Here is a 24,622-nt window from a genome sequence, read left to right on the forward strand (position 1 = left end):
AAATTCTAAGACACAAGTAGGTTCACAATAAACCGTTGTAAAAATATATACCTGCCAGGAGAAATTTAAAAAACAAGATTTTACATTGACATAAGAAATACGGATTTAAGACAAAAATTGTTACTAAACACAAAAGGCAATTTACACAATGGTGCACACGTATGATCACAGCACTCGGGAAGCTGTTGCAGGTGGATAACAGGTTTGATCAGCCTGGGTTATGTGGTCAGTTCCAGGGCAGCAATCCTGGAATAAACAGCAAGACCTTATCTCAAAAACAAAAGAGAGGAGAGAGACAGACAGACAGAGAGGAAGAGAGACAGAGGGGGAGATAGAGACAGTGAGGGAGAGAAACAGCGAGAGGTATTGTGTAACAACAGGTGCTACACTTGGTGGATCAGACACCCAGGGGTGCCTTTTCTTTAATGCTAATTGGGAAAGAGACAGAATCAATCAAACTGGTGTGGAACGCTGTCTGGTGACAAAGATAACTAGCGACACTGCTTTGCTACCGGAAAGAATATTTCCGGTTCCATTGAAATAGCGAAGCAAGGTTGTTGGCTAAATGACATCAACTGCTGTGGCGGGACTGACTGTATAGAGAAAAAGACAGCCCTGCAGCAATATGTGCAATGAAAAGTTGTCCTATTTTCCAGAGATGGAAGTCACACAACCCACTTCAGTTACACCTTAGGCACCATATTACAATATTCTTCTCTATTCCTTGGTGCCGCTTATGTTGATTGTGGGGATTGTTATTTGTGCATTTGGGGCGTACAGGCATCACAAAGTGGCTTACCCTCCTGTACTTGTTCCAGCTCAAGCCCCAGGACCACCCCCACCTTCTCCATTACTAGGTTTGGAGCCACTGCAGTTATTAGAAGTGAAGGCAAGGGGAAGATTTGGTTGTGTCTGGAAAGCCCAGTGCTCAACAAATATGTGGCTGTCAACATATTTCCAATACAGGACAAACAGTCATGGCAAAATGAATGTGAAGTCTATAGCTTGCCTGGAATGAAGCAAGAGAACATATTACAGTTTATTGGCGCAGTAAAACGAGGCACAGTAGTGTCGATGTGGAGCTTTGGCTGATTACAGCATTTCATGAAAAGGGTTCACCGTCAGACTTTAAGACTAACGTGCTCTCTTGGAGCGAGCTGTGCCATGTTGCAGAAGCTACGGCTAGAGGATTGGCATATTGGCAAGAGGATATACCTGGCCTAAAAGATGGCCACAAAGCAGCAATATCTCGCAGGAACATCTAAAGCAAAAATGTGTTGTTGAGAAACAATCTGACAGCTTGTATTGCTGACTCTGGTTTGGCATTAAAGGGTGAGGCTGGCAAGTCTGCAGGTGATACCCATGGACAGGTTGGTACTCGGTGATGTATGGCCCCGCAGGTGTCAGAGGTGCCATAAACTTCCAAAGGGATGCATTTTTGAGGACAGATATGTACACCACAGGATTAGTCCTGTGGGAACTGCTTCTCGCTGTACTGCTGCAGATGAACCTGTAGGTGAGTACGTGCTCCATGGGAAGAGGAGATCGGCCAGCACCCATCTCTTGGAGACATGCAGGAAGTTGTTGTGCATAAAAAAAAGGAAGTCTGTTTTAAGAGGTTATTGGCAGAAACATGCTGGAATGGCAATGCTTTGTGAAACGATAGAAGAACGTTGCGATCATGATGAAGAACCAGGTTATCAGCTGGGTGTGCAGGTGAAAGAATTACCCGGATGCGAAGACTAACAAATGTCATTACCACAGAGGACATTGTAACAGTGGTCACAATGGTGACAAATGCTGACTTTCCTCCCAAAGGATCGAGTCTGTGATGGTTGCACCATCTGTACACACTAAGAAGCGGGACTCTGAACAGAGCTGCTAAACTATCAAAATTGCTTACAGTTTATTTTCAGTGTGAAAAGAATAGGATGCCTCCTGGAAAAGTAAGCAAGCAGCCCTCTGTTGAAAAGTGTGGTGCTGGGAGACTCACTGCTTTGCCTGCAGCACCGATGTGAAGGGCATGAGACTAAGAGAAAAGTTGCAGACAGTATAAAGAAACTTTTGAGAAAGAAGTAGTGAAGAATGTGGCCCTCTCCAAGTCAAGGATGTTTTGGATCTGACTAATCAAGTGTTTGAAAGCTGGCATAAGATTTCTTAATGTTTGTCAGAAGACATTAATTCCTTAAATGAACTATTGCTATTTTTTTAATCAAAAACTTTCATTTCAGATTTTAAAAGGGTAACTTGTTCTTGTTACATTTGCTTTTGTTTCTATAAATGACTGCTGTAATGCCAATATGACATGGGTTGTGCGTGTTTGTTGTGCTGCTGTTCTGTGTACATAAACAAAGTCATCACAGTGGGGTACAGTAGGGCCAGGGATATAGCTCAGTGGTTCTGCTCTCTACCTCACAAGTGCAAGGTCCCGAGTTCGATCCCCGATACCAAAGAAAGTGGGGTAAAGAGGCTTCCAAGCATTATTTTAACCTCTCTGTCAACAAGGTACACCTCAGTTCCACAGCTGCTAAATTATGAAATTGAGAACACTAACCAATTTGAATAAATTAATCCATGTTTTTTGTTTTCTCAGTTGGAAAAGCTCTAATACAGAAAATCAGTATTTAAAATATAGTGGTTGCTGTGAATATACCTGGCCAGGTGGTTTAGAGAAGCCTTTGGCACTGGTTTGTGGGAGAAGTTTAAAAATGGTTAGAGAATCTGGCTAGAGAAGCTCTGTCAGCAAATCGTTTTGCAGATATTCACAGCAAAGCCTGAAGGGTGATTCAGGTCAGAGCTCAGAAGACCAAGATGCTGACAGGAATGTGGACAACAAAGGCCGGTCTCAGGAGGTTTCAGTTGGGAACAAGGACTCCATTGGCAGTTGAACTAAAAGCCATGTGTGTTGCACTCTGTCGGAAAATCTGTCTACATTTTGCCTGTGTCCTGAGACTCAGGAGACTGCGATTAAGGGTGGTAGACTAAATAATCTGGTGGAGAAAATGTCAGAACACAACAGCATTCAAGCTGTGGCCTTGAGCCAGGTTTAAAGACCAAGGATAAAAGGCAGGCATACAGTTCTGAAAAAACTTAAAACTTGGCCCATAAAGAGCCATGTGTAAATCTGGAGCCAAAACAGGGATGATTGCCAAAGAGATTAGCACCTTTTAAAAGAAACTAAGTACTTTGTACAGGGACAGAAAGAAAAATGCCTTGACGGCATCTCAAGAATCAGCCAGATCCTCCCTATGGCAAGTTTAAGGGTGCAGAATTGTCAACGTTTCATCTAAGAAGAGCACCTAGGACTTCCTAGAAAATTGGTTTCCTGTTATTTGTTTTACAGTGCTCAGCCAACCAGACACTGAGAGGCCACTACAGCTATGGTTCAAGGGGACCTGGCTACTGCCTCCACTGACAGCAGACCTTGACATCATCCACATGATGCTGGTTTTATTGGCGTAGAGAATGCATTATCTCCCCCCAGGCTCCTCAACTTCAGTCCCCTCACAGCCTGAGCAGCTCTCCTCCGCTCTGGCACCTGCCCTGCCTTCCTGCCTTGGAGCCAGGTGACCTTAGACTGTGGACTGTAACATGAGCCAAAATACACATCTCCTCCTCTAAGTTGTGGGTGTGAATGTTGTGTCTTAGCAATGAGGGAAGTAACTCGGATACGGAAGTTTGGGTGAAAGACATCTCTTTTTTTCCTGACCAGTGTTCTGTACAGCGGTCAGCAATACCCCTTGCCATTCCCAAATCCTCTGAAGTACATGCAAAGTTTGGACCCCCTGTCATTCAAGAGCTATGTGGCCAGGGACTTCCAACCAGGCTTCAAAGGAAGGCCTGGGAATCCAGCCAGGAGCCTCTGAGAGGGCAGTGCACGAAGCTGTGGGAAGGAAGCCAAAGGTGCAGTAGAGACCCCAAGCAGCCAGAGACGCCAGGGATGTGGAACATCAGCCAAGGAGCGGGAAGGAATCGCTGCATTTCTGGTCATATGCAGGGCAGCTGTATTCTGAATGCTGTTATCTTTATGTGGAGATTAGGTATGATTAGGATGGAGCAGCGAACCACCCGTTCTCTCCACCCCATCCTCTGCCACAGTGGTGTCTCTGCCGAGTCTGGGTGGAGAACCCAGGGACCTGGAGGTTTGGGCTGCAGAGGTCAGCATGGAAGGAACAGCAGGGTTGAAAGGGAGTGCAAAACCTTTAGAGCAAACCTGGAGTAACTGGTGCCTTGGGAAACACCATTCCTCTCCTGTTGGACCCAGAGTGTGTGCACGCTTTAAGGCCTGTGCACCTGACAGATTCTCTGTCCCTCCAGGTTTCCCAGGAGGCCGACCCCGAGGTGTGACAGACACACATGGATTTTACTAGGGGAAACTCCCATGCGAGGCCTCCTGTGGAGCCAGGGAGGCTGGGTGGACTGGAGAGCACAGTGCCCTGACCCGAGGGAAGGAAGGAAGGAGGATGCCTGGAAGTGCCTGGCATCGCTGTGCAGGGCTGGGAACGGGCCGCAGTGCCATGGGGAGAAGCATGGGTTAGGAGCTCAGGCCTGCCTCTGTCCTCCCACTGTCTGGGGAAACTGACTGTGTGCACAGGAAACACGTCCTCCACGTCCTGCTGCCGGAGGGCGGAGCTCGTCCCTGAATCCCTGCCATCCGAGACCCCCGGTCTGGACTCCTGGCCACCGCCGTGTGGGCTCAGGGCTGGGCTCGGCCCAACACTGCAATCCCTGGCCCCGGTCAGGTATCTCCATTCTCCACAGGGTTGCAGCGGACCCCGTCCACCTGCCTGCTGTGAACCGCTCTCCCTCTGAATCACACCACAGCCAGAAAGAGCTTTCCAAGACACAAATCTAACGAGTCAATCCTCTCTTTAAAGCCTTCAATAACAATTTCATCAATTCCCTTGAAATCCACAGATGGAGCCTTTGCTTTGAATAAAAGATTGATTGAACATTTAATCGAACAAGATGCCCTTGAACTAGTAACACACGCGCATTATCCCCGCACTCGGGTCCGGAGGCGGGTTCCATGGAGACAGGGAGTGTAGTCTAACAAGGACACTTCGGTAGTGCTTTCCCGGGAGCTGGGAGTCACTCCATTCCCTGCTGGCCTTGCTGAGTCCACATGCAGTGTGACTCGGCCAAGCATAAGCACCCACTTAATGACCCGACAGAGAAAGCAACAGCTCGAGGCACTCCATTGCGAGCTCGTGACTGGGCATTTTGTGCACTGTGATATTTTCTGATCCGTCATGGGCACCGTCTTCTGAGATTCCCAGGGCTACACCTTTTGAAGATGTTGACTGATTCCAGCTCCCCATGAGGTAAAGTGATGCCGAAGCTGGGGAAGACCTTGACACAAAACTTGTCCTAATCTGTGGGATTGTCCTTCCGACTGTGTACCTGAGCATGTGTTACACACGTGTGTGTGTACATACCTGTGTGTGGACGCAGAGAGAAGGGAAGTAGGTGAGGAGGGGTGAGAGCAGGAGGGTAGATTAGAGAAGTCTGGGGTAGGTCCACCCAGAGACTCTAGCCACAGGGCAGCCGGGGTGCTGCCTTGCTGAGGACCCTGACCTTCACGCAGCGCCCAGAATCTCTTATGTTTCTCCTGGTTGGAGGTGATGGATTTGGCTTCCCAAGGTTTTCATCTTTTAAACTTCTCCTGAGATTCGTAGCAATGGGTAGAATTGGACACTGGGAGTCCTGCTAGTCAGAGGGTAACCGGAGCACATTTGTCTGTTTTTCACACCCAATTTTCAGAGCTTATTCTCAATAACAAGATGAGATATTTTTTTAAAGACTCAGCTTAATTCCTCTTTTTTCTTGAAAAAGGAAGAAATTGGAAGGAAGGAAAAAAGGAAGAAATGAGGGGAGAAGAGGAAGGGAAAGGGAGGCAGAAGAGAGGGAAGAGAAGGTTTGCAATAGGTTTCAACAGCTCAAACAAGTGCACTGGGAAAACTGAAAGCTGTGCCTCTTATAACATCACAAAATCACCAAACAAGTTACTATGTACAGCCTCCAGCTACTATAATTTCACTGGTACTGAAAACTGAACCCAAGGCCTTCACATTATGCTACATCCCAGCCCTTTTATGTAGATATGTTTGTCCATATGTAGGTATTATTTATTTATTTATTTTGGGTGCTGGGGATTGAACTCAGAACCTTGCACTGGCAAGGCAGGTGGTGGCACTACCGAGCTTAATCCCCAGCCCTGTGTTTTTTATTTGGAGTCAGGGTCTCACTGAGTTCCCATTGCTGGATTCAAATGTGAGTTCCTTCTGCCTCAGCCTCCCATGCTCAGTCTCTAGGCTGCACCACCACCGTGCCTGGTTTTGAATGAACTTTGCTTGTCCTCAGATCCTCCAGGTCAGAGTCCCACTTTGCATGTGAGACTCTGGACAGAGAACCGGTTGGAACACCCCCAGTCCAGAACGGCCTGCCCATAGAGGGAGCTGCCTTGAGCCACTTGGCTTGTGGTGATCGGCTGTGCGCTGGGAGAGGACCCTGGACACCTCTGCACTGGCTCTTGCCGGAGGGCTTCACGGAGCTGCTGTGACAACCACAGGAGAACAGAGTACGGAAGAAAGCCTTGGGGAGGATGAGGGACAGGAACGAGGGCCAGCCGGACACACAGCACAGCTGCTCAGCGCCCAGCTTCGTCATGGAAACTTGAGGCAGCATTGTGGTGGTGACAGGAACAGGGCTTCACCCTGGAGAGCAGGAGTCCAGCCTGAGTGCCGCGTATGAAGGCAGCTCAGAGCACCCTGGGACCGCAAAAGACCATGGTGCAGGGAGAGGCCAGCAGGGCTCATGTGGAACTCCAGGCACATGCGCAGGCTGGGCACACGCAGGGCTCCCGGGCAGTTTCGTCAGCATGAAGGACACCTGTCACTGAGGCGTGGGGACTGACCTCCCTGGGCTCCTATCCACACCGTTTGCTGGAGTACCAGCTCTCCTGGCTTCTGAGTGGCCTCTGGGTTAGGGTTTCAAAACCTTGCTGCTTCCAAATGGCAGCAGGCCAGTGTCAGTTGAAACACATTGCTGTCTGAATTGAGCATGGACTGGCGGAATCCACCCGAGGACCGATGGCCTAATGCCTTTTGTCACGGAGATTAGGGCTCTCGTGCTGAGGACCGGGCGGCTGAGAACATGGCCCGCCTCATTGTGCATTCCGTCCAGCCGGTGCCCATTATCCAGGGGCGGATGATCCAGGTTGCGGATTTTCCATGCCTCTGGCTTCTCCTCCCTTCTCCTATCTGCCCTTTGGCCACATTACAGATCAAATTAGCACGTCTTTGAGAGGATGGAGGGGGAAGGGACAGGTAGAATTCAAATTGGTCGATTCCGCTGCGTGTTTCCTGCTTTAATACAGGAGATCAAAACCGAAGGCTGATGTGGGGTTGGGATTATCAGCAGATTACATTTAATCTGCACCAGACCTCCCTCCATTACCAGAGCAATCCGGGCATGGCGGGGACTCACTGTGTATCACTCGGGTGCCTGGGCTCGGCACAGACGGGCTCAGCCAGAATCTCAAACACATGCATGTGAGGTGTGGAGGCGGAAGGGCCTAGAGCTGACCCCGCCCTGGAAAACTGAGGCTCTGGACCTGGAGGATACGTCCAGGGTTGTGGCACGGGACAGCTGCCAGCGGACATCGTGGGCAAAGACCTGGCACCAGCTGACTTTAATCATCGACAGCGTCAGGCTGCATGGGCAACGTGGATGAAGGCGCCCTCCTGGTGCCCACGGCTGCTGGTGGGAGCTCCGCCCACTGGACACCAGAATCCAGACCATTCGTCCCTGCACAGACTCCCACAGGACAGACAGCAAAGGGCTCTGACCCTAATGTGCTGAAGAACACAGGCAAGTCTGGGCCTGAGCGGGCTGGATGCAGCCGGTGCTGAGGCCCGGCTGGGTCTCCCCTCTTCAGGGACTGGAGGAGCAGAGGTTACAGACCCAGGTGGAGAAGCCTCTCTTGTCTGTTGTATGAGTATTTGGAAGCAATCAGTGTCAGTTCCTGCTAAAATGCGTGCCTTGTGATTATTGACTCACAGAAGAGAAGGGTCCACTTTCCTCTCCACGGACCCCTGACAGTGCGGTGACACTCACTGGCAACATATATGGGAACACCTGCCACCCTGCCTAGCCGTCGGTGACCGAGGTGACCAGCCTCCCAGCCTCACCCTGCACCACCCAGACCATCAGGCTCCAGCTGTGCAGCAGAAACCCTCCTGCCTCATGGCCCTCCATGGAGGAGAGAGGGAGGGCACAAGCTAGGCTGGGAGGAAAAGGAGTCGGTGTTGCTGATCAGAACTGGAGATCTGATGGAGCGACTCCTCGATGTTGCTGAGAGGAAGTGGCCTTGTGCTTGGTGGCGCCTTTGGTCCTTGGCAGGTACAGCCAGCTCCGTGCTGGTCTGCAGGAGGGCGCAGGGCCCCCCACGAAGACAGGAAGCCAGTCTCTGGGGTCTGGGCCTCACGCTGCTGGAGAAACGATTTTCTTGCTGGGCTTTGTTGGTGGTGACCACTGACATCACCAGGCATCTGCATCCCCCCCAGAAGCCAGGACTCCAGTGGCCGCAAGGGCCAGGTCGCTGTTTGCTGAGAGCCTACAGGGTGGCCGTGGGGTCCGACGAGGACTTCCCACGCCCGACCTCACCCCAGTGTGTCTGGAACCCTGTCCTCACCTGTCACCTGGCTGCCGGGCCCTCTGTGGGTACCGGGCATCTTGGAGAGGGCCCTCCTGACCTGCCGGGGTAGCAGTTTGGCTTTTGTTTTGGTGAGGGACTCTCTTCCAGCGCCTGCTTGTGCCAGGCACAGTGCTGAGCAGCCACATTGCTGGGGCTGGGTTTCCACCAGACCAGAGATCTGCACAGCATTGCCCGTGTACACATGATACACGTGTACACGTGGGAACACGCCTGTGTGTGTATATGGATGTTCCAGACTGCACCAACCCCATGCACTTTATCAGCAGGAATTCTCCTAAATGTTCTCCCAGAATGCAGAGTCCACCCTCTGCTTTTACCCTCAGGAGAGCAGGCAGCAGAAGCCACTTGGGAGCCAGGCTTGGTCACTGCCAGGCGCCCCCTCCCCTGGCACTGCTCAGGCGCGGTGGGAGATGGGGATCAGCGCCACACACCCACGTCATCTGACCCTGGGGCTCGGGTCCAAGAACCCAGCCAGGACATCTTCCTCCTCCAGGCCTGGGGTTGGGTCAGCAGGAAAGAGCCCACGGGGCGTGGGCAAGGAGGTGAGAAGGCCAGGTCTGGTCTGGGCCTCCTCCGGCTGGCTGCCTCTCTCCTCATCTGTGAAGGAGGGACTGCCACCCCTCCTGGAGATTACAGACCTGGGGAGGGGTGGGCAGGAGGCCTACACTTCCCAAAGGACAGCCAGCCATAACAGAAGTGATTTTCATCACACTTAATGAGACAGGGGAGTAGAAACGAAACCCTGGGAAAAAGAACCGCACCTCAAACTGAACACAATATGCGGGGGAGCTCGGCTCACAGGACTCTTTACGCTCCGGGATCCTTTCTCTCCGCTTATCGGTCTGTAATTCGCTACTCTGCTCCTCACAGGCAGGCAGGGGGCCCCGCCACGTGTCACCTTTAAAGCCCATGTGCTCCAGAGGCGATGCTCAGAATCTGACAAAAGGAGACAGAGACCCGACCAAGGCTCCAGCCCCAGCGCCCTCTTCCGAGCTGAGCCTCGCTTCCCATGCCCGCAGAGGGAAGGAGGCCACCGTGTAGGGCCGACCCGAGGGACGAGGGCATCATGCCAAGGAAGCCGTCCACCTGTCAGGTCTGCTGCAGAGGCCCTGCCGCAGCAGCAGGAAGTGCGACCGTCACAGCTGAACAGCCGCGCCACACCCTCCCTCTGTCTCATCCCTCCTTCGTCCCTTTCTCCCTCCATCCCTTTGCACACACACGCACGCACACGCGCGCACGCACACGCCCGCATGCACACGCACGCACACGCACAAGCACGCACACGATTGAGAAGCCAAGAGAACAGAGGGAACCTGGCCCCTCGGTGGGATTCAACCCTGAAGAAGCCGAGGCAGCCCCTCCTCCTGTCCCTCTCGGCCCTCCCAGTTCTGAGAGTAGCAATCAGGAAGGCCGTGCAGGGTGCCCTGAGCCGTCCTGCAGGAGAGCGGTGCAGCTTCCTCCTGCTGCAGCTCTCCCGCGCCTGGGAGTGATGCTGACCGCTTCACGGCTCCCGGGGGGCCCCGTGTGGCTCAGCCATGCCAAGACCCCCAGTCCCTGCCCACCACACCACACCCTGCTCCCGACAGCCTGCCTTCCTGGAGTCTGGGCCTCCACTGCAGTTTCCTGTTAGCTGCTGCGGAGAGCCAACCCTGAGCCCAACCCTGGGTGAGGATGGATACTTGGTGAGTGACAGGATCTCATAGGGGATGGGAACGGGGGCAAGAAGAATCTGGACCAGCGGCTGAGCGAGCAGGTCACTGTTGCGGGCACTGGGGCCCCATCCGGCAGTGACCCTCAGAGAGACTGGGCGGAGCTTGTCCCTGGAAACGGAGCCACCGAGGGTGACAGATGCGTGGGCATAGCAGGGGGCCCTGCCGCCCTGTGCACTGCAAGCAGAGGTGACCCCTGTGGCCAGGACAGCCAGGGGAGCCGAGGGAGTGGCGAGACACGGGGTCAGGACCCCGGATGCCCCGGGGTGGCTCAGCATGGACAGCATAGGCTGTGGACAGTGACGTTGTCTGGGTGTGGAAGGCCCTTTCTGCCCCCACCCTCCCCTCCCCTCAGCCCCAGGCCCTGTCTCTCTGAGAGGAAGTGAGGGCGTCAGACACAAGCAGGCCTGTGTGCTCCCTGGCTTTCATCCACAGTATCTCTGCTGTTGTTGGGGGCTGCAGACCCAGCCCAGGGCTTTGTGCACCCAACTCTGCTGTAGTTTTTGTCTCTCGGTTTTACTGAAGTATAATTTGCACACAGCAAATTCACCCACAATGCGCCAACCATTGGGTGATGTTCACTGGTCTGTAAAGATGCGAGGCATCACCTGAGCCCACTTTCAGAGCATTTCCCTCACTGGTCTCCCTCTTCAGGTAGGCTCCACCAGAGCCAGTGTACTACAGAAAGGCAGGTGAGGACCCGTGGTGCTGAGGCTCTGGGGGGCTTACATGTGGGGGACCCACAAAGCACGTGACCTTGGGCAGGTCCCTCGGGGGTGGCCTCAGCCTGGCCCTGACAGCCACATGTCAGAGTGGCCCTCGTCTTCCTATGCGTGGATCCTGGCTCAAGCCACCCCAGAGGGAAATCACTGCCTGGCACAGCTGGCTTCTGCTATCGTGGGCCAAGCAGCCCTTCACTTTCACCGTGGGCTCCAATTCTCCCTTCAGATCATGCCTGGGCCCCATCTCCTTCCTCCTTCTCTTCCCCACATTGCTATGATCCAGCGTCTGGGTTCAGACTCTCAGAGAGACTGATTTGCATTGCTTACTGCTCTGCCCTCTTCCCAAATCTGCAGCAGACTTGTGCCAGCACAAGGGGTCCTGCTGCTTGAAAAGGCGTGGATGCCCCTGGATGCTCAGGCTTCTCACTGCTGTTGCTGGGCCTTTGTTTAATTTCTGTTGGAACCTCTACCCTTCCTCAGTGCAGAGCTGCAGACTGTGCTGGAACTGGTGCCAAACTACCGCATTAAGACTAGAAATGGTCTCCACCTCCCACCCTGAGAGAGCCTGGGGCAAAGGCCCCAAAGTGGCTGGCAGCAGCAAATCCCAGCCCAGAACATGTAGTCACAAAAGATAGGAGCTACAGAATCCAACCCCAGAGATGGTGCCCGGAAGCAGGCACCGAGGCCCAGCCCACCCCAGCCTCTCTTCCATGGGCTCCGCTAATTACAGGAAGTGAGGATGTGCTGATTCTTCACTGATGTCACATCATTTTCTTTCATTTTGATTCAATAATTCTTTAGAATCAGCCTTAAGGTATGCAAAACTGAGAAATGAAGATAAGATCATGGGATGTCAAAAGTTTCTTGGAATGGGCGCAGGTAGATAGGAGGAATTCTAACGACCTCTAGCACAACAGGATAACTCCAACTGACAGTAATTAACTGAATATTTGAATGTTTTAAAATAATTAGTAGAGGCTTTTGAATGTGCTCAACACAAAGAAATGATAGATGTCTAAAGTAACAGGTACACCAGTCATCCTGATCTGGATCATTATACGCTGTAGCCACAGATTAAAACATTGCACTGTGCCCCATATATACTTACGGTTACTATGTGACCATTAAAAAATTAGAAACTCTTCCTGGAAAAGATATTTTTAATCCTTGCCCATTCTGGGTCCAACTTTGAAGCTGTGATAAATTTTCCTGATTCATAAAAAAACAAAAAGAATATATGGAGGTGTCCCTTAAGCTGTCAAATTTGCCTTAAATCTAAAGATACTCAGTGGGGTCTCTGTCCTGTGTGCATCTGGTCCCAAGGTGCCGTCTCAGCCACTCAGTGGTGCGTTTCCTGGATGACACACCAGCAGTGACCCCCGCACGTCCTTCCCCGGGGCTGGCCATGGCCGGGTCTCCAAGCTGCCTGCAAACGCTGAGATGTTTGGCTCATCATTTTCTAAATTTAGTGTGTATTGGAGAGATGTTTCCATTTTTAAATCTCTGTCTGCTGCTCTGATAAATAATGTTCTCCCAGATTCCCTGAAGGAGAATTAATTTGGCGAAACAAATCAGTTGCTGTTTCACTCATTGTTATGGTAATAGAGAAATTAGGTTTTTAATTAAGGATGCAGAAAGATGGGAGAGTGGTAGACAAATAAACACCCACATGGCCTCATCAGCACGAAGCAGGGCTCCCGCTCTGCTGTGCTGCACGACCCCCTCTCCACCTGAGCGTCCTGTGTGAGGCAGCTCGCCCCTAGCCGGCCCAGGGCTCGGATCCGACAGCCGCATGTAGGCAGGGACACTGCAGGGTTGGGGCTTTTTGCAGAGGAGGACACTGAGGCTAGGGAGGCGTGCAGAGAGCTGTAGGCCACGCACGGAGGAGATGGCCTGGCCGGAACTCAGGCTGGTGGAGTCCAGGGCCCTCCATCCTTCAACCTCTGCTAACCCAATACCTAACGCAGGGGTCTGGAAGTGCCCAGGGCACTGCCCACCATCTCCACCCTCCGAGCCATGAGAATATTCTGACACGGGGAACAGGGGTTTATGAAGAGAAGAAGAAAAGGAAGAAGGAGGAGCAGAATGGCCAGAAATAAAAGAGGAAAATACAAAAGAAGCAGAAAGAAAACTGCTGCATTTCTGCTCTCCCCAGACCATGCGGTCGCAGCAGGAACAACGTAGCCCATTACAGGATAAGAATGCACACATTGATGCACAGACACGCGCCAGCACACAGTGGGATAGGCACACGCTGTAGCCTAAACTTCACTGAAGAGTAATGTGGGAAATTCCTCAGAGAAGTTGAGAATTTAAGGGGCAAGGGCAGCTGGGAAATACTGCCGTATGTGGAGATTTTAATATATTGGTTGCTATTTACACACATTTTTCAAAGCAAGCTATATTTTCTTTGCCATAAATGGGATTATGTGCATGACCTGTACCTTCCCACATTAAAAAATCCTTCATAACAATATTTTATGGCACAAAGCACTTTTGCACATGGCATTTCATTCGACTTGTACGATAATCAAGTGGCTGAGTATTTTTATTACTATATCCACAGTATGGTTGAAGAAACTGAGGTGAGAGAGATGGCCTAACTAGACTAAATCGTCCCAGCCAATATAAAGGGTAGAACCAAGACTTGAATCCTACATGTTAAAATCTTTGAGCTTATCTTGTTAGTTTGTCTAACCTCTTAAATAGAAGACATCTTCAGTTTTCTCACTCAAAAACTACACATTTCGATCTCGAGTTATCTCTTAAGCTTCACCCCAAGGTTGTATATTTTCCACAAGGAATAGACACAAGAAGACCTTTCCTGCCCCTTCAGCCTGGGCCTGCCGGAGCGCAGCCTCACCTCCTTCTAGACCCTGTGCCTGCCCACCCCCCATCCCAGTGGTGGAATGGGGTCATGTTGGTTTAAACAGCACCAGACAGCAAATAATCCTGGATACAAAATGATGGTAAGAAAGTCTATTTTTCCCAGGAATCTTGTTAGAGATTTTTTGTTTAGGTTGGTTGGTTGGCTGTACTGTTTTGTCCTTTGAGTTAGGTTGGGTTGGGTTTGGTTGGGAAAGAAGAAACTGGCTTTCCAGAGAGGACTTTTGTGCAGCCAGTGCTTGGGCACCAGGGCCAGGCTCTTCTCCTTGAAGGCTGAGTCCTGTGGCGTCCAGAGAGGTCTCCAGAGCAGCTTGGTCCTCCTCAGAATGAGTGGCAGCCTTCCTCCTGTGCCCTGCCCTCTGTCCTCCCTCAGGCCCTGCTCTGGTCCTGGTCCACATCAACCCAGCTCAGTGGGTGTGGTGCAGGACAACAGGGTGGAGTGTGGAGAAAGTTGTTCCGCTGGGAACTTGGCTACAAGGGTTACTATGGCAACCTGGGCAGATGTACTTGGAGCAAGTGTGGGGCACGTTTGTGTATGCACACAGGTGTGTGTGGCCCAGAGGAAAGCGGTGTCATTATGGCCAGGAAGGGGCCACCTCTCCATACAGAACCAAGACTGCCCCATATGCCACCTCCCTGTTCCCTTCCCAGTGTAGTCAGGCTCACCTGCAATCTCAAAACAGCAGGAAGACAACCCTCTCAGATCTCCCGGGCTGGCTTGTACAACTCTCCTCCCCAGAGTGCATCTCCACACATTTTATTGGGATGGTTTCTTCACAATATCTCCAGCCAGTGGGCCTGAAGGGACCAGAGGGAGGGGACACCACACCCTTCTGCTTGGAAATGCCGCTGTGAGCAGGTGACAGAAAGCCTGCAACTGTTTCTTTGGATTGGCTTCGCCCCTGAGTGTTAATGCCTTGAGTTTTTTGAAATTAAGTCCAGGATTTCCGCAGCTGTTCCCTTAATTTACATGAATTATAGATTTGGGATCATGTGCTGTATGGTGTTAATAAGAGGGTTTTTTCATATTTGGTGCTTTTTTAAAGAGTTTAGTGCACTTTGAGTAGTATCACTAATTTTTTTTTTGTGTGTGTGTGTGTGCAGGTGCTGGGGAACTACCCCAGTCTTGCATAAACTGGGCGAGGCTTCTATCACTGAGCTAAAGCTCTAGCCATAGTAAAACATTCCCAAGTTCAAAACTCTAAACCAAGTGAAACTGCAAAAATGCAAGAGAAATGCTAGTTATGAGAGACTGCACATTGAGGCCCAACTCAAAAACAAACAAATAAAAACAAAACATAATGCAACAAGTACTGTGGCAAAAACAAAACAAACACAAAAAGGCAACGACAGAACACCGTACGGGGTTCAGAAAAGGACAAGCCCAGAGAGTGCCAGTGAGGGGGGCCTGGCCCCTGGTGCCAAGGACCAGGGGCCCTCGGGTGCAATCTGATGAGCTGCGCTGAGGCTGGGTCTGGCAGGCGCTGGTCCCCAGGAGCTCACGGCATGTGGAGGGTCTGTGTGCCAGCCAGGTGGCCCGGACATGCCCTTCTTGTCAGACAGGTTCTCCTTTGCACTCCGGCTCCCCTCGGTGCCCATGCCCTGTGCTCCGGCTACGTGGAGTTCCCAAGGTGGCCCCGCGGGACCTGCCCCTCACCATGCGCATTCCCGCCTGCTCTCTACCTGAAGCCTGGTCTCTGTCTGAAGCCTCCCTCTCTGGAGCTGGCTGTGCCAAGTCCAAATCAATGTCTCAGGGGAGTGGAGGAAGTGGGTGGGACGTGATGGTCCCCAGCATAGGGTGGCTTGGCATAATGCACATCCTGTGAGAGGCGCCCCCTCTGAACAGGCCTGTGCAGTGCCTTCCCAGGCCTGGCTAAGGCAGGCTGGGCTGAGCTGTGCTGTTCCATGGGCCCCTCGGGCAAACACCTTTCCTCGTGTGACCCACACCCCGGCAGGTACACAGGGGCTCCTGTGACTCCGTCATGTCCTTCCTTCACGGGCTGCCTGGACTCCGGAGGGGTCAGCCCAGAAGACTGACCTTTGATTGGCTCCTTCCTGGAGCCCTTTCCTGTCCCCTCTGGCGTTTCTGAGGATCATTTCACCTGTAGACACCTGCATAAGGATCCTGAATTCAGATCTGCTTTGGAAAAAGCCAGTTTAGGACCACTCAACCTCAGAGCGCCCCCTACTGAGTCACGGGGATGTCACAGGGACTGCAGAGGTGCCGAGAGCCCCCGGGTCTCCAACACAGTGCACAGAGCCCCCAAATCAGCTGTGGGGCTCAGGCCATGCCTGTGTCATCAAGCCGCCAGTCCCTGCCAGACCAACTGCCTCTGGGAGACTACCTGAGACCAAAACACCAGTGACCTTCAAGCTTGTCTTCAGGGGTCTCTCCTTCCTGCCTAGGGAAGGAAAGGAGGCTGAGGGGTAGAACTGATGGCCATGAGGACTTGGCCTTTCCCTGTCCAGGCTCCCAGCTCTGCGCAGGAAGGAACAAACATCCCCGAAGTCCCCGGGGAAGGCGTCCCGGGACAGGCGCCGGTCTCTCCAGCCTGCTCACACCACTTCCTGTCGCACCTTGTTCCCCCGGTGCAGCTTGGACTCTGGGGTGGGAATCAGTGAGATGAGTCTGGGGCCCTGGAACTTGAGGTTGATGGACAGAGAGGGAATGGGACCCTGTGTCCCTCCAGTGAGGCCAGCGAGCCTCTGGTTTTAAAATACTGATCCATTTCCTTTAAAGCAGAGCTAGTGTTTGTCAGGGAAGTGGAAAGCACATGGCCTGTGAGGTCTGCTCCAAGGCGATGGCCTCATGAGCCAGGACAGCCACAGGTTCCCAGTCGTGGAAGAGCCGTGGGGACAGGCTGCATGCTAGCAGGGAGGACAGAGGGCCGGGCCAAACAGGAGCAGTGAAGTTCCCAGGCCGGGGCTGGAACCCAGCCACTGGGTAGCTGTTGTGTCCTTGCACACCCTTCTCTTCTGCAGGCCTCAGCCCAGCTACAAGGAGACGATAGTAACTGGGCGTCTGCCCCCCCGTCCCAACCCTCTCTGATGAGTAGTCACCGGGGCTCTTGAGTAGTCACCAGGGCCCACACCCTGGAGGTGGAGCCCATCACGTCTCAGTCTCTGCTGCGCCCTGCTCCCCTCTCTCCCCTCAGCAGGTCAGCAGCTGGCTTTCCCCGGGGAACAGTCAGAGCCCATAACACACACTCGAAGGACACCGGCCTTGTGCTGGACACAGCCTGCAGCTGCTGTGATGCACAGGACACACAGGTCAGGGCTCCTGCCTCCGAGAGCAAATGCACTCACTGTTTGGTGTATGATACAAAAACCAAGTATCACCGTTGTTACTCATGACAGACCCACTGCAAAAACGCCAATTCTGGGCCTCATGCTGTGTCCTGGCCTTGCAGTGTGACTTTGTGGCTCCTCCATAGGGTGTCAGGGGTTCTGATGCAGCCCTGGGACTTGGGCCAACCTGGGACATCGTGGTCGTTAGAAAGGATGGGTGCTGATGTGGGGCAGGGTCTCCCACAGGCTCTGCAGGCTTTTCCGTCTTAGAAACCTTACCCAACATCCACCATGAGCGAGTCTTTCGTCTCCTAGGAGGGTGGGACGTGACAGCCACCCCAGGACTGCAGTGTCCGTAGCAGAGCTGTCCCCACCGGACTCCTGGCCCGAAGTACACATCACCTGCAGATGCCCTGCATCATCTGAGATTGATTTTCCCTGAGGTGCTGGGAGTGGAGCCCCAGCCTCAGGGGCCAGGCCAGCTCTGCAGCTATACTCTGCCCTCAAGCTGTTCCTCTGGCAGGATTACTGTGGTGCATTATTTGTTTATTGCTTGTATGCACATCTCAAAAAGAATTTTGAGACAGGTGTGCTGACACGCACTTGTAATTTCAGTACTTGAGAGGCTGGGGAAAGGTGGCCACAAGTTCAAGGTCAGCCTGAACTACTTAGTGAGATCCGTCCTCAAAGAACAAAAAAAAAGAAAAGAAATAAATTTTGAAAAATTTGAAAAATAAGTCATGCTACCTCATATTCTTAAATTCACAGGTAAATATTTTCATCATAAGTGATTGCAAGGAATATAATTTTCATTTTACTGCAAATATTGATAGTTAAACATAAAACTATCAGTCTTTAATAAAATATTAAAAAGAATTTGGAGCTCATAATAATTTCATGCCCATCACTATTGAATTTAAAATACATAAATAGGCTCTTTTAACATGGAGAAATTTTACATCTTTCCTTTCTCTCCTTGAATTCATAATCTTTTTCTACCCCACAAACATCTCATATAATTCAATAGGCTTTTAAAATTGGAAAGTATTTTACTGATCACCGAACCATACACCAAAATATATATTTTTAACGCATTAAAATGTACCTTATTCTTATGACTTAAGCTCTCCATGTTTTAAAAAATTGCTTCTGGATTAAATTATCAATCAACTGATTAAAACCACATAATAATGTTACCAATTTTGAGAATTTTTAAGCATAAAAAATTAAGTATAGTTGGAAATGCATTTCCTAATGACTTGAAGCATGATGGAACTTTTTACATGCATTTAATGAAGGAAAGGTATATTCTGCTAAAAATGACTCAGTCTGAAGCTAGAATATAGAAGAAAATATGAAATATTTTATGTGGTAAAATAAAGCAAGCATTAGCTACCATTAGATTATTTCAGGATATAATTTCATAAATGGATTTTAAAGCAGCTTTGTGGGTTTCATTCGCTGTCTCTGGGGCTTGGGAAAGTCCTGTAACCCTGGCACTGTGTCTAAGTGACTCGGTGTCACCAGTTTCTGTGCGGGTGGCACTTTCGGAGTCTTCCTGGGGCTGAGCCCGGCGGAGGAGCAGTGCCGACTGTGGTTGGAAGTGTGGCTCGTGTTAACCACATTCACAAACACTGCTCTTTGGGCCCCAGCATTCAGTGTTTCCGGCAGGCACTGTCTCGGCTGACACTGGAAAATGTCCCAACACAGGATTCAGGTCGTCCCACATCTGTGGCCTAGCCATTGTCATGTTGTACAAGCACTGTTTTCAAATCCCCTTCCTTTTACTATAAAGTGGGCACAACGCTGAAATATGAGCCCCCATGGCACGTGCGTGGAGTCTTAGCTAACGAATGAAGGGCTCTTCCCTGTTTCTGCATCTCCTTGGGTTTCACTCTTGTGAGGTGCAGCACGGGCAGGTGCAGGGCGAGTACCCTCCCCCTTTCAAAAAGTTAAGCCGGACACATGTTGCCAACCCAGGGATGTTCCTAGACAAATCAAGCCAGAAAAACAAGGGCATGGAAATTAAAGATCTAAAATTTTGTCTCCTTAAAGCAATGCATGGTCAGTACCATTTGGAAACTTTTCACAAGCTCTGAGGTGCTTTACTCTGTGTGTGTGTGTGTGTGTGTGTGTGTGTCTGTGTGTGTGTGTGTCTGTGTGTGTGTGTGTCTGTGTGTGTGTGTGTCTGTGTGTGTGTGTGTCTGTGTGTGTGTGTGTGTGTGTGTGTGTGTGGTACTGGGGACTGAACCCAGGGCCCTTTTCCTGAGCTACACCTCCACCCCTTTTAAAATGGTTTCCTTTGAGACAGGGTCTTGCTAAGTCACTAAGTTACCCAGGCTGAGCTCAAACTTGCAATTCTCCTGCCTCAGCCTCCCCGAGTTCTGGGATTACAGGTGTGCACCACCACACCCATCTTAGGTGCTTTATTCTTACATTTGTCCTCTCATCTGGCCCTGCCGCACTGCACTGAGGAAGAGGGCTGTCATACTCACGTCACAGATGTGTAGACAGAGCTCCAGCACACTGGATGATGGTTCCAGGACCGTGAGGCTTCTGCTGAGGTTGGGATAACATTGACAGAGACAGAGAAGACAGAGAGAGAGAAAGAAGGATAGATTGCAATCATAAGCAAATGTAAAATTAGGACATTTAGTAAAAAACATATAATGTTAAATGTAAGTGAAATAACAGCATGAACTGATGACTCATTTCTCTTGTGAAACACGGCTATTTCCCACCTCTTGGAAGGCCAGGGAACCACAGATGGTGGAGTGGTGGTGACAGGGACGGAGGTCCCCTAGGTAACAGCGGGCATCCAGTGTCCACAAGTCTGTGAGCCCTGAGAGCAAGGCAGCAGTAGGGCGATGTGGAGCGGCCCAGTGGGTCCCTGAGCATCGCAGCTGAGGATCAAATCCCAGCTCGGCATCGGGCTGTCTGGCTTGGCTCCCAGCCCCTCACAGCTGCTGGAGGGAGGGAGATGTGACCCAAAGCCTCCATTGCAGCCCCTGCCAATGCCTGCACTATCCACGTCTTCCAGGGAGCTGTCAAAGGGGAAGAGAGCTAGGCAAAAGGTGGGCAGGTGGGTGGGCACCTGGGCCAGGGCAACAGTTCTGAGGGGCTTGAGGGCCAACAGGGAGGAAAGCAGGGAGAGAGGAGGCTCTTCTTGGAAGAGGGGAGGACAGAGAGGTGAGGGTCCCTCTGCAGGGGGATGGGGGTATGGAGCAGTCACACGGGAGGCAGAGCTGCCCTGAGACCAGAATGTGCCTGAAATGTGGCTGGTGTGACAGAAGACTGCTAACTACACATCGCTGTTATGAGATTGCAGTGTAAACTGGACGGAAGCAGGGGTGAAATATCACCCACTGGGCACAACTTTATTGGATACTATTACATATTTTAAAGGCAGTTATTAAAATTTATTTAACTAAGGTGTTTTTAATGAGACTACTAGAAAGATTAAAATTACATAGCATACTAGTGTCATATTTTCAGTGAAGAGCACGGTCCAAGCAGAGCAGTAATTCTGATCCTGACAAATCTATACTATTCCACTCCTCCTCCCCATTCCAATGATTCACAAATACACACCAATCTTTCCAAAAATCTCAGCTAAAGAAAATTAAATCGTCTCACTGTCAGAAAGTCTCCAAACATAACAATGAGGGAGGAAATAAAGAAGTTGTAAACCAGCATTGGAAGGAAAAAACTATCTGTGGTGCATAAGCCCAACACCAAACAATTGAATCAAACACAAATAAATACCTTCAAAATATATGATAGTACCCTTAAACCTAACTCTAAAGCATGACAATTAAACCATACAGGTAACCCTGAGCCTAATACAACCCGAAGCAAGAAGCTAAACCTATCGCATTCTATCCCTAACTTCTAAACCTATTCACAAAACTTACATACAACATTACTCTACAACACTACCCTAAAAATAACACTAACATTGAAACTACAACAAACTGCTAATATACAATTCCTAAGCCTGAACCTAACCTTAATTCCCATCGTGACCACTAACCTCTAACCCTAACCCTAACACTAACCCTAACCCTAACCCTAACCCTACCCTAACCCTAACCCTGACTCCAACCGCAATGCTAAGGTGGGCATGGGGGTCTTTACTGTGGGGGTGATGGTGTGCAGCCTGCTGACCATGGTGGCCCCCAGTGGGTTTGTATTAAATTCCAGCCAGCAATATCATGTTGTCCTAAATTGACCTTGAGAAGAATTTTGCACTAAATGAATCAAAGGAAAGCAAGTGTAAATGAGACACCATCCTCCCATCTCAAGGGTATTTTCGCATCTTTTGAAAAACTGGGTGTCTAACATTCCTCCCTGCAGTCACCTGACGCAGTCTGCGCAGTGCCCCCTGGTCACCCTGGGACACAGGGCAGCCTCCCAGATGGGTGCTGCTCCCGAACTGCCTGGCAGAGAAGGCTGCGGGAGTCCTGGGGTTGTGACCACTCAACTCTCATCCTGTGACTCCAGCTGCCCAGTTATCAAAGTCCCTGCCCTCTTTCCCAGAATGTGGCTCCAGTGGACCCACCTCCACACAGAGCCTCACTGATGGCCCACAGACATCCAGATAGACCTCAATGCCCAGCCCTGCCCTCATGGGTGGCAGTGGAGGGCTCCCAGAACATGCAGTGACTATGTCCATCATGCAAAAGTCTAGTGTGGCTCACCTGATGGTCCTCAGATCCAGCATGCATGGCAGGCACCCAGGATGTTCCATAAAATGCATGTTCCTGAGAAGCAGGTGTCCGCTGGAGTGATCATGGAGCATTTAAAAAGAGCTGTGTGCAGAAGTGTGGGAAAGACTAAGGGAAGCAGACAAAAATTGCTGAGGATGGTGCTGTCCACCCTACATCTCAGGGGCCAAGGAGGAAACGGATGGGAGCATGCTGGAGACCCCACCTGCAAGGAGCTGTGTCTCAGAGCCGTGGGACAGAGCAGGCAGACTGCACTCTTCTTCTGACCTCCAGGCTCTTCCAGGAGCCCTCGCCAGCCAAACATGAGGGCAAGGGTGCCCCTGATGCCAACTGGGCTCATGTGCCCTGCGCAGGGAGGAGGAGTTTGGAAAATGGATGGAGAGAGAACAACAGAAAATACTCAGCCCACCCTACACATAGAGCTCCAACTTGCTGGCTTCCTCGGCTTCCTCATCAACTCCAGATGCCACATTTGGATGGCAGCACTGGCCAGGTGACCTCCAGAAGGTCATTTCAAGGCTGGTTCTGTGGGCCTGGGCTCAGGACAAAGCACTTTCCTGGCAATCATGAGGCCCGGGTCCCATTCCCAGCACGGAAGAATGATTCCAGGGAAAGAGTGATACTTGGTATGGGCACAAGACCATGGAGAGAGGACCCATAACTGTGCACCTTACTCGGCTCAGCCAGACTTGTCTGTTTTGACTGGTCAGAGCATCAAATCCCAGATGTTGTTACCTTTTCTGATTCACAGTTGAGGGGACACAAACCTCAACAACAGTTCCGTCCGCGCCTCCCAAGGCTTCCACCAACAGGTATGCCAAGCACCCTGAGTCACCTCGAGGCCCTCCTGCTCTGGTGCCATGCACGGACCAGTCTGGGGGGGGCGGATCCCTGATGGACTGATTTTCACTGTCACAGCTTAGGCCCACGCTGTCCCCAGAGCTGGCCCACGGCACAGTGGGTGCCAAGCTTGTGGGCCAAGATGACAGCCGTTCCGGGGCAGCGGGACAGGCCTGGCTCAGACCCCAGCAGCCTCCTGGCGTCTTCCTCCCCCGCACCTGCCCCTCCCCAAGGGGAGGGTTCTTGCTTCTGCACCTTCCAAATGCAATTCATCTTGCAGTGCTCCTCCCTGGGCTGCGGAGGCTCTCGGGCTCTCTCGAGTCGTGTGTCAGAAGTGCCCTCCGTGCCCACTGCAGTGCTGACCCAGGGCCGGGTGACCCAGAGTAACTTCCTCTGGTGACCCACTGCTTCCAGGGAAAGGATCTCCGGTGGAACTCCCGGCTGCCTGGTTTTGTCCTTTAACAACCCTCCCCCATGGTGCACTCTGAAGTTGCCCAGGGCAACATGTGGTTCTGTGTAGACGAGGAGGAAAGAGCCAGAAGTAGCCCTCAGACACAATCACCACACTGTGAGGGGACTCGTGCCGGCTCCCTCTCTCCCTGTTTTCCTGAAAAGCCCCGTGCACCACAGAGTCCCCCAAGCTAGATATCTGAGGGGAAGGAAGCCCTTGGTCTCCTGCAGGGCCAGCTTTGCATAAACCCGTTTCCTTCTGCTGGCCTCTGCCTCCGAGTCCTTTGACTCTCACTGTCCCCAGCAAGGTGCGCCAGTGGTGACTTGCAGGTGATGTCACACGGGGCCCTTCCTTTCCAAGCCCCAGGGACAGAGGCCTAAGTGGCCGAAGGTGACCAATCTCCACCGGGTCCTGAGTCAGCTGCTCCAAGGAAACCAACCGGCAGTTGCACTGGGAGCTCTGTCTGTGTGACTCTGCACCATGGGACCCCAAACTCAGGGACAGACAACTGCTGAACCAGATGCTAGTTTTGAGGGAGAAAAGAGTGAAATCTGATCCAGTCTGCACGATAAATAAAAATTCACCTGTGTAAAATATGTACTAAATATTTTTTAAAAAACGTAAAAATTTCTATTAAAAAACAGTGTTTGAGCTGGGGATTTAGCTGAGTGGTGCCACTGCCTGCCTTGTAAGCACAAAGACCCAAGTCGATCCCCGGTGCAAAAAAATATAGAGTTTATTTTGGAATGGAGGAGTTTCTATGGTCAAATACAATAAAAGATTAGATAGATCTGACTACAGAGAATTAAAAATATCTATTCATCAAGCCCAACAATAACAAAAAGAGAAATTATAAATTGGGAAAGAAGTATAAAAATATATAAACAAAGGCTATAATTTAGGCCAAGAAAAACTGTTACAAACTAATCTTAAAACATTGCCATGCCAGTAGGGGAAATGGGCTAAGCATTGTAGCAGGTAAATCATGGGAGGATGGATATAAACCCTTACACACGTGAAAGAGATTCCGTTCCCCTGTGCCAGCGGAACAGGGAAGAGCGCAGAGGGCATTTTCCAAAGATGAAACTGCAGGTTTTTAAGTGAGAAAGTAGGGCAAGCATGCTGGGGAGAGGAAAAAGTTTCCATGGTCAGCTCCTGATTCCAAGGCGAGACTCAGGGGAGGCAGAAAGGCGGCAGGGAGGGAGGGTCCAGCCCAGACAGGCGTCCGCCACCCCCCCTGGCTTCCCCTCAGCTGACAAAGCAGTGGAGACGCACCGGAG

At 51.2% G+C, this 24,622-nt stretch overlaps 1 pseudogene; it reads left to right on the forward strand.

The window, feature by feature from the left end:
- Positions 1 to 610: 610 nt before the first annotated feature.
- On the forward strand, positions 611 to 1,832 carry LOC104862536 (annotated as a pseudogene).
- The last annotated feature ends 22,790 nt before the right edge of the window (positions 1,833 to 24,622 follow it).

This window comes from Fukomys damarensis, unplaced genomic scaffold, assembly GCF_012274545.1.
Source record: "Fukomys damarensis isolate Sample0158 unplaced genomic scaffold, DMR_v1.0_HiC HiC_scaffold_12, whole genome shotgun sequence".
In the NCBI taxonomy this organism is placed as follows: Eukaryota; Metazoa; Chordata; class Mammalia; order Rodentia; family Bathyergidae; genus Fukomys; species Fukomys damarensis.